This window comes from Drosophila yakuba, chromosome 2L, assembly GCF_016746365.2.
Source record: "Drosophila yakuba strain Tai18E2 chromosome 2L, Prin_Dyak_Tai18E2_2.1, whole genome shotgun sequence".
Lineage (NCBI taxonomy): Eukaryota > Metazoa > Arthropoda > Insecta > Diptera > Drosophilidae > Drosophila > Drosophila yakuba.
Genome location: NC_052527.2, coordinates 14,349,869 through 14,360,952, shown reverse-complemented (window position 1 = coordinate 14,360,952; position 11,084 = coordinate 14,349,869).

The window sequence follows — 11,084 nt, the reverse complement described above, 5'->3', positions numbered from 1 at the left end:
CGTGTGCAGGCGAAACGCCGAAAAGTGTGCAACACTCTACCGAGCCCCCTCTTCCCCTCTTCCCTGCCACCCTTCCCCCTTCGCTGCCACTCACCAGGCGACGGCGCCTCTGTGTGGCCCCCCTCCCCCGGACCGCACTCCACGTTGTGAGAGAGCAGAGGGATATGAGTACAAAAACAGAGAAACGCCGATAACGCGACGCTGGACGTCAACGAACCACGCTGTCCATGGCCGTAGACGACGGCCTCAGAGGGGGGCGAAGGGGTGGCGGGTCAGCCGAGGAGAGAGCGCGAGTGGGTGGGTGGCGGCGGGTGAGGTCGCTGGGCGGTGGGCGAAATCAGCCGGATGGCGGCGCGGCAGATGAGTTGACAAACAGCTGAGTGCCGACGCTTTTGTGAATGGGATGGGTGCTCGCAAAGGGGGAGTGGGGAGTGGGGGAGTGGGGGAGAGAGAGAGAGTGGGGCGGCAATTATTTTTGTTTTTCCCTTTTTTTTCTTTGCCAAGTGTAAGTGGGGTGGGGTGGGCACATGGGGTTTGATGGCTGTTGCTTTTGTTGTCTTTCGCCGGCATGGCGCAAAAAAAAAGGCCGGCTGGATCGACGCCAGGGGTGGGAAAGGGAAAGCCCGCTGGAATGGGGTAGGTGATGGCCGTGGGTTTTTGGCTTGGGCGCGGATGTTGGTTTGTGGAGTGTTGGGGTGATGGGTGGCGTGGCGTGGAGTGGAGTGGGTGGTGGGCGGTGGTTGTCGGCGTTTCGGATATGAAAAACGCACAAAAAATATTGGGAGTGGGTCCGGGAAAAATAAATGAGAAAAATATATATGAGCCGGCTACGTTGTTGCTGTTGGCATGGACAGCATGAATTCCGAAATGCTCTCCCCTCTCTCTCTATCGCCTTCGTCCTTTTCCCGTCGCTGGCTTGCCGTCTCGCTCTCGGGGGGAGTTGGGGTGTTGCGAAAGTGGACAACGTTGTTGTCGCTTGTCTGCCTGAACGGCAAAGAAGGACGATGGCTGGGTGGGTCGTTGGTGGTGGTTGGAGGGTGGAGAGTGGAGGGTGGAGGATGGAGGGTGGTCATGGGCAGCGTAAAGTTTTCGAAAAGAATAAAGGCGAAAAATGCGGTGGGGGAATGTTTTTCGATTTCGTGGGTTGAGTGCAAAAAGGGTCAAGAGCGTTGGCCACCTTGCGTGAGTTGCGGGGGTCACTTGGATCCGATGGGGTTTGTTTGAACAGGAAGAGAGATCCGACGCTCGACGTCATTGCCGTCGCTATTTCGATTATTTTCGATGGTTTCCACTCGGCGATCATTAAACTTGACTGATATATCGAGCGGGCTGATTTTTGATGAAGGTTAAGAAAGCATTTTGTGAATCAGTTCAGGTGTTGGGATACTGAACGAAAATGTGGTTATATGTTCCGACATAAAACACTTAGACGTTTTCTCTCAAATTGTATGTTCAAAGTAAAATAGCTTGATACGCACCCATACATCCATTAAACCAAAATGTAAGCTGGTACTTAACATTAATAAAGAAAGGAATTCATTTAAGGTAGAAAGAATTGTTTATTTGGTCTTAAACTTGCATGTAATATTGCATTTTAAATAGTTACTTTACTTTGTTTTGCTTATAAGAATTTTAAGGATAGCCAAAGAAATATAGGTAATGGATTGCAGCTTAGCAATATCAATAGAAGCTTTAATAAAAATTGTAACACATCATAAAATTCCTATTTTATCATTTTATTTGAGGTTAATTTGGCAATTATGGTGGTAGCTTCTCGGTATATGGAATGATTCTAATCAATCTGACCTCAACAACACAAATCCTTGAAAATTCTTTAAATATTTTATAAACTTTGTTGAATAATTTGGAGTCAGCATTCCTCTTTATCTTTTTTGTAACTAAAAGCCTAATTATAGTTCCTGATCAATCTAGAAGTTAGTCAGTATCTAAATTCCGCATAAAGATCTACCTGCCCCACTTTCGGCTTATAAACCGTAGTTATCCGGTGTGCTAAGTCACGAAAGTCAAAGTGTTAACGTAAACTGGCCATTTGGATTATGCATAATTAAAGCTCGCACACTTGCTGGTGGAGCAGTCTTTGTCTGGGTAAATAGGTTCAATGTGATGGTTCTCGATTTTCTCATTATTTGTCGGAATGCTCATTAACATTCATATATATATATATTTATGTTAGGCTCATTGACATCTACTTGGCTTGTGGATAATAATTAAGGCAACGAAATAGTCGGGCTTCCCTTTCTCCAAGAAACTGAGAGGAAGTCTATTGATCACAACTACTAGACACGTACTAAAAATACATATTCCAATGTATAAAAACAGTTTTGGCATGCCATAATTAAACGGTTGTATTTGTTTTAAGAAGCCGAAAAAATTAAATCAAGGAATGATTTGGAAGCATTGTGGAATTTTTCCTTATTTACTATTTGCCTTTTAGTGCATATGAAAATATAAAATAAATTAAGTTTGGCACGCATTATATGGAATGACAATAAAGTTGATGGAAATTGGACTAGCTATATGATAACTAAATGAAGCGAGTCGGTAATTGATGTGATTCGCCATCAGCACACCCTCGTCTCACCTTTAATTGTTTTGATTCGAATGGGAAAGAGTAGGCAAATCAAAACGCATTTATGAAATAATAAACCCTATGGCCAGAATCGCTTTGTAAATGCCGTAAATCTTTTAAAACTGCCAGCTACTGACTACCGCATAAATTCAAGCGATTTCACCTCTGCTCGCTGTTCAGCAGGATAAAAAATAAGAATGAAAAAATTGTCATAAAATTAGTTGCACAAAATCCAAAAACTATTTCATCAAAAATGCATAAAATAATAATAAAATCGTACGCGAAAAAAATAGACAACCGAAAATAGAAAAAGTTGAATTAATGAAATATTTATATAGCGCACAAAATGAAAGCGGCGAATGGGGAAAAAAATGTGAATCAGCTAAAAAAATATGCTATGTGTAAAATAAATAATATATAAAATATTTATATAAATTGCAAAAATGCGCAGCTCTGCATAAAAAATAAAACCAGCGTAAAATGTGAAATGCGCAGTCGCCTCTATTTTTCTATTGTGAGGGGTCTACAGTTCCTATATGTGCACATGCATATATGCATCGGCGGATATATAATGGAATATGTATAAAATGTCAAATGATTTGTTTGCTCGCTTCTTTCTGCCCCACTCGCGGCTGCAGCTGGCAAAAAACTAATGCAAAAAACAAATGGTTAGTAATATGCTAAAAAAATCTGAAACCGAGGGGGTTTCGTTTTCAACTTTGGGTGTGAGGCTCTAGCAGCAGCCGCTGCAGCCAATTCAATTAAAAATCTGCCACTTAAGCCCTCCAGAAAAAAGGATTGGAAACAGGACTGCACAGGCCAGGAGTGCATGTTTGCGTTTAGCTGAAGCCTGAGTTATGAAAGGAATGATTTCAATAGAGAATGGTGTCCTACTTGCTCTATAATTATCTAACATATCTTGCCCCCGAAGCAATTATTATATTTACAAAGAAATATACAAATTAGTTACCACCGAGTTTTTCGACAGTTCCAATTGATTTCGAAAAATAAAATACTTAACTTCCCTGCCTGTGTGGAGCATAGTAACTATACTATTATTTTCGGATGCAGCTAGGCTGTAAGCCGGCTTGGTCGAACGGACATCGCATCCCTTTTATGGAACCTCCAACAGAGCAGCAAACTAGAATGCAACACCCATACTCACACCCATACCCACACAGATTGCACTCGCACACAGACGGCTTGTTGTATATAACAAAAATTTTATTCGAATTTATTTTAAGTGTTTTTTTCGCATTTTCCCTGAAGGGGAGTGAGGGCAGGAGGGTTCACGGTAGGTGCAATGCATTTTGTTTATATTTTTTTGGTCGCGACTACTACAACACTAAACTGCAACGATACATGCAAGCGTGTGTGTGCATGTGTGTGTGTGTGATGTTCGTGTGTGTGGTCATAATAAATAATAAAATAGAGGCGCACACGTGCACACAAAAAATAGGGTAACCTGGCAGGAGGAGAATGGGCAACTATGCTACAAAAAAAAGGGGAAAAAAAGGCTCATGCTGTTTGAATTTTGCGCACATTTTACGCCTGATCGAAATATTTTGCGCCATCCAGGCGATGAGGCCATAGAAAAAGTCATACGCCGCTGCGTTGAGCGGGAAGGACCTCGTCCTGCCGAAAATTCCACATCCCAGGCAATCCTCCTATGCACGCGCCTACAAAACTTTTATTGTGTCCGTCGCTGTTTTTTCTGCTTTGACGCTTCGACCAAAAATTGCCAATGGGCTTTGTACGAATGGGACGAACAGGGGTTAAGGTTTTTTCGATTGGGGTCGGGCTGGGTGGTGAGGGGGTGGTGCACTGCGGTGCATTGTGGTGCAGTGGTCCCCGCTTAGACCACGGTTATGGTTATGATTGTGGTGTGATGGCCCGCTTGCGTTCCATTGGCTGGTCTGTTGCTTGTTTTGGCCCGTTTTGTTGAGGTAGGCTAAGCAGCTGAATGCGGTATATATTCACTTCCACTGTGCATGCATGTGCATTCGAATGCTTTGTTAATCAGTTTAAAGAGCCACATGTGGGTGTGGTCTAAATTTAAAGGTGGCACAAGTGCAATTCGGCAGAGGCTTGCCAAACATAAATACCTTTATAAGTGCGTTTACATAAGTACAGATGGTACTTTGCGGGATTCTTGCAATACACATATTAGCTAATATTGACTAATTTTTAGTCAGTCATTAGGAACATTTTAGGTGATTAAAAAGTTAAGTCAAAAATCGCCTCTTTCAAATTTCTTCGATTCACAGTTCATACAGAGATTATTTAACTACTTCTTACTGTAATTAGAAATCTTTCACCGCATCAGTGCGGTTGATTTCATTGCGAGTCGCCACTCTTGCGAGCCACCAGTAAGTATATAAAAAATCCAATTTCATTTATTTGCCTCAATCAATTTTAATCAAGTCCAGTGGCAGGATGAATGCGCAGACGAGGAGACAAGCTCCGAAAATACAAGGACATGGACGACATCTTAAACTTCGCACACTCATCGCATCTTACACACGTCCCCTGCCTGAACGGGGCAGGTGTGGGTTTATCTCGAGGTTATTACCGCTGAGTGTTGCCACACAAAATAATGCATTAAAGACGACAGGGGGTGGTCGCAGGACTCAGGACTCTGCACCCGAAACAGGACAACGACAGCAGCAGTTGCAGTAGCAGCGATTGCAGCTACATTTGTGGGGGGCTTTGGGGGGGGGGGGGGGGGGCGGCGGGTTATTGCAAGTGCCACCCCCCACAAGAGCTCATCCCCCGACCTTGCAAAGTGCATTCACTTCCACAAGCACCCAAACCTGAGCATGCTCGGTGATTGTCCAACTAAGCCCGACTCTTTGGAAATTTATGATGGCCGGGTGTGGGTTTTCTTGGGCCTTTTCGGCCAATACATGGCCATATGCACGCCTATTGCCCAATACTTATGTACAACAAAAATGCCAAGTTGTCTTAAAATTTAATGAAACTCGTTGCCGAGAAACAGAGCGAGAAAGAGAGAGACCAGAGTCCGGACTCCGGACTCCGGAACTCCTCTTGCCAACCAGATTCTTAGGCCTACTTGGAAGCCAAATCTTTTTATGTACATGCTACACGTACGTGTGTGTGTGCATGAGTGTGTGTGTGCGTGTAACTGTGTGGTGAGATGCAGAGTGCGCCTATGTTGTAGTTGCTTTTTGTGCTTGTCAGAGCCTGCAATAATAAGTTTTCCATGCACTTAATGTCAAGTAAACAGAACGGCACCCCATCCGGCCCCCAAAGAGTTCTTCGACTGCATTTTCGGCAGCTTTTCGGGCCCAGGCACACGTACACGCACACGCACACACTCACCCACACTCATAAAACAACAGGCCGACTTTTGCATAGTTTTAGGCGCCTTCCAACACATTACGCATACGCACGGTTGACCTGAGACACCCCCCAAGTTGCTGCTGCTTGTTGTTGTGTTGCAACGACAGCTACAGCTACAGCTACAACTACAACTACAAGGACTGCAATTGCAGCTGCATCTTCGAATTTCTTGTGCAATTTCTTAAGATCCTGCCAGAATATGCCGCTCTGCTCGCACAGCTTGGCTTACCTTCTCGCTTGCACCAACGGCTAGCTATCCGGACATTGCAACGTCTTTTTGGGATTGGAAAATTTGTTGCTGCTGCATTTTCTTAAAATTTTGTTCAAATATGTGAATAATTGCAAAAGGTTCAGGAGCCGGGCCTGCCTATGTGCCTGCCATTTAATTTTCCGACTCGTGCGGAGGAGGGCACTTTCTTGGGATATCTTCAATACATAATGTGGAGAATATATTTCGAGATACGATTTCTGCCTTGCTCTGTCAACCCGCTTGAGATTTACATAAATAACTAAAATTTTAATATATGTTTATTAAAGCTCCACTTTTAAGAAGGCCTCTCCCTGCAAAAAGCATTTATACTAATTGCCTTGAACATTTGATTGGTCGGCCATTGATTGTGCAAAGTATTTTCTTGCCTTCCGCCTTGTGGGGCAGCATTAAATTTGCAACTGCAGTTGATCACTCAACAGATCTGCCTGATTTTCGGCAAATCAGTGCACATTAGACAGCGATATTTCGGCAATGGAAATTTGACCCACCGGGTGTTGAAAATTAGAAATTAATATTTAAGTTTGGGGAGATGCTCAAAAATTAAGATGGTACTCAACAAAATAGAATACTTTTTAGTAATTACTAATAGAGAAAACGAAACGAATCCTATTTTCTGGACAACTAAGTACGACACTATTATATTCGCCGTAGAAGAAAATGTATTTATGTAGCACCCTTCTTCTTTTTCTTAATGCGGATTAAAAAGTCTGAAAAATTCTGCACATATTCTTCTTAGCAGAAATCTTGAACTTTTATTCATCGTGCTGTATGAATAGACATTAGTTCGCGAAACTTGAAACACTAATGCATTCGTTGAGCCAGCAATAAAACTTCGATTAAACAAATTTCTATATGTGCTACTTTGATATATAACTTTGAAAACTCAATTTCTTTGATATTTTACTCACTCGTAGGGTCACTAAACTGATAAAAATTGCTGATAAAAATTCGGATCACAAAATAAAAACGTCTTGTGATGGAAAAAATAATTTATACTAATTAAGTTCAAGTTTTGATTTGTCGGGCATGGCTTGCGCAAAGTAGATTCTGTGTATGATGTTAGCATTAAGTTCAATACTTGATCGCTGATCCGATCGATTGAGAATTAAAAGTGAATATGCTTAGCAGTTAGCGGTAAGACTTATAGTTATAAATCAGTAAGCTAAGGAAGTGGATTCGTTTTTCATTCAGAATAATCGAATTGTTTGGTCTTCTAACTACCAGAAAGGTAAACTGGTTCCGCACATATTTCCAAGCCCTCAGATTCTAGCCATAGAACCAACAAAAAGCGACCGGAGTGAAATATAAGTATAAATTGCGTGCGGCAAGGGAAAGGAAGGAGAACAAAATTCGAAACATTTAATGGCGTAAGACATATCCCTCGAAAATCTTCCAGCCAGTCAAGACGATGCGAGGAAGACCCACGGAGTGAGTAAGGGACAGGGAGTATGGAGTATGGAGTATGGGATTTGGAGAAGGAGCCGAACAGAATGGACCTGAACAGGATGAGCCGGAATGGGACACATGCGCTGGGGCACCCTAAAACCCATCAAATCTAATCTCGGAGCGTGGCTGCTGATGCTCGCTGGGCACTGGACATTGGACGTTGGACAGTGGACATTGGTTGCCTTGGATTCTGACCCTCCTGGCCTTTTTTTTCGTTGCTGTCCCACCAAATCCCTTTCCCCACCCGCGCTGAGTGTTCGAAAAACGAAGCGGACAGCTTTCTTGGAATGCTTCTTGCCCTTCTCTTCCTGCGGCCAGAACGAAAATTGATGACCAGCCGGGGTCTGCTGGTCGTCGTGTTTTTAGGTTGGAGGCAAAGTTTGGGCACGGGGGGTTACCCCATCCAAGGTGCGGGGTGTTTGCCAGATTCGGTTTGGTCATTGGCGCTGCGGCCAAAAGAAGTAATTCATCTTATTTTTTCCCCTCGCTCTGGGTCCTTCTAGTCCTTTTACCCATCCTCCCCACGTTTTTGGCTTTATTCTGCTTTCCTTTCCCCTCGCCCACTGCGGGGACCTTTTTTCCCTGCGCCTTGGCGACGGCTTCTCAAGACGCCCACATGAGCCAGGGCAAGGATACGCCAATAGGATAATGAAAGCAACGGCAGAACTTTGCAATAGAATGGGGCTAGGTCGGCGCTGGCGAAGGGGATCCCAGGACCTGGACCCAAGCGTTGAACTTAAGTGAACTCAAACAATGGGAGCTGGCGACTCGGGGGTGCTCCTGCAGAAAAGGACGCAGGACCTCACCGAGCTGATCCCTCAAATATACACACACACACACACATATATAGACACAGTGGTGGCTGCCTCCAGGCATCATTACATCAAATGTCCTTCGCATTTCAGCAAAACAACAAGATGGCGGTTCCCAGCCAGAGGACGAAAAGGCATCCGAAGAAAAAACCCAAAAGCAGTCAGCACAGGAATCGGAATGGAAAGGGAGGTTACCCAGAAGGATTGGTGAACGAAAACGGAATCGTGGGGCTAAGGATATCGCCATGGTCGCGCCGGAGACAAAAGGGGCGAAATTGGCGCCCCAAACGCTAAGGCGAAAGGACTAAGCCCGAATGGAAGTGAAAATGGAAATGGACGGAGTGGGAAAGGATGGTGCCAAAGGAGAGCCAGCTCATTGGCGCAAGCAATAAACGTTAAATTTTTTCTTGCTCCTGTAGCATAATGGCAAAAAGGACGGGAGTACGAGCCAGCCGAGCATCGGCATCGGAGTCCGCACTCCCGGGCAGCAGGAGAAGTCCTGTTGAGCGGTCCAAAAAGTCTGACGTGCAATAAAAGACCAAAAATCCTTTTCCATTGCGCTAAGCTCGGAAAATGTTCGGTGGGTCGAGTGAAACGGCGACGGCAGGACGAAAGCACTAGCTGAGTTTTCGGCAGGAGAAAAGTTTCTGGGTTGGGGTATAAATGCTATAAAAATAATCGTCATAAGAGGACGGTAGGGCGTGAGGGTGTGAGGGGTTACTTAGGGGAGGGGTTGCTACTAAAGGTTGCTGGGCGGATGGCTATCGTACTGGCACCGTGGGGACAGTAAATTATTGGGTGCTCACTGTTCTGTACTAAGTAAATATATGATACATTAATAAGGCTCAGACCTCAATTTAAATATGAAAAAAAAACTCTTATTTTTAAATGTCTTTTAAGTATGAACGTAAATGGTGTAGCTAAATGAGTATTCAAAATTGAAGTGTTGATGTAACATACGTACATACTAGTACGTTTCGTGTGCTTTTCGAAAAAGTTTTCATTTAGAATGATTTGTAAAAATATCGTCAGTATCTGAGATTCGAATACTGAGCATAAGATACAACGAGTTATCAATTACATAATTAAACACGCCCCATCGATAACTCAGATGTCGTTAACCAAGATTTAATTGGGTTATTTCGATCGGGTGCATGGCACTTCCACAGTTCCTCCTTACAGGACTCCCACTGACAAAATACAGAGTGGCGCTTGGGCGAAGAGAGACCCCATTCCCGAAAGGGACGATCTGTGTTATTAAGGTGGTGCCATGGGCAACTCTTTCCCATCAGGTCCCCTCCTGTCTCTACCTTGGCTTCTGGCCAACGTCCCCCGAAAACCAGATACCATTCCCTGTGTTGCATTAATTTTTACCGTTTGCTCTTTGTGCTGCAGCGTACATTCTCCCCCCGTTTTCTGTTCGTTATTTTTTCAGTCCGCTTCGCTTTTGGTGGGGGATATTTCTCCTTTGGGTGCCTAGTTTTTGGTGCCCCATGCCAACTCGATTCTTTTGCGTTGCCCAGTTGCAATGTTTGACCAGGGCTTTGTTTCAACCTATTCCCAAATAACCCTAGGCCATTAAATTATTGCCCGCACCCACACAACCAAAAGCGAGCTGGCTTCCTTCAACAAACACACTCACACAAAGGATAACTATGTTAGTTAGAGCCGACGGCCATGAGTCCTCGCACATCCCATACTCATACCCATACCGCACATCAAAACTCATTTCATGGAACGCGCATTATGCTTTCCACGGCATTTCGCGTCCACTAACTGACAGTTGATGGATTGGAGGTACAGCCCCCGATGTCCTCCAGCCCCCCTGCCTTTGGTCAAAGTTGTATTTGATATACATAAAGCATTTGAAATCGGTACAGCTTTTTAAAGCTACATTCGGGGGTTCGCGCGCAAGGCAAAGGCGCTGGGTTTAGGACAGCCACCCAGAAATTCCATTTATATTGTAACTGACTGCCGCGCCCCGAAGTTGGTCTCCTTTGTGGGCCACCCACACCCACACACCCACATCCATAGCCAAGTCCACACACCCGAACGCACACACATGGGTTAAGCCACAATTTGATATGTCCATTGTGTCTTATCAGGCGACATGGTTACCGCAGCGAACCCCCAGCGAACGCTCCGAGCTGCCAGCGGGTCTCTACTCGAAGTAACACTCTGTTGGCCGGCGTCCCCTGGCAGATCCTTGCGGCCTTGCCCAAAAAAAAAACACCCCCTTCCAACGCTTCTAGCTTGAGTGAACAAAAATAAAAAAAGGGAAAATGAAAAGCACTCCAAGAAATAGGGAAATTCTATCATGATATTGGGCGAAAATAAAATAGTCGAAGTGAGAGCTGGCTGGAGGCCAATAAGCAAGGGCAGATCACATGTCCAATTAGGTAAAAATTTTGAACTGCACAACTATTAACTTACTGCACAGGAAACTTTTCTTCAAATACTGCTTTGCTTCAGATATTAAATATTAAATGCAGCTAAAAATTGGGCAGGTTCAAGTATACAGGACTATACCCTGTTTTCCTCAGTGCCGGACCGCACTCTCACCAGTCTGAAAACGCGCACTCGTCAGTCAGCCAGTTCCCTT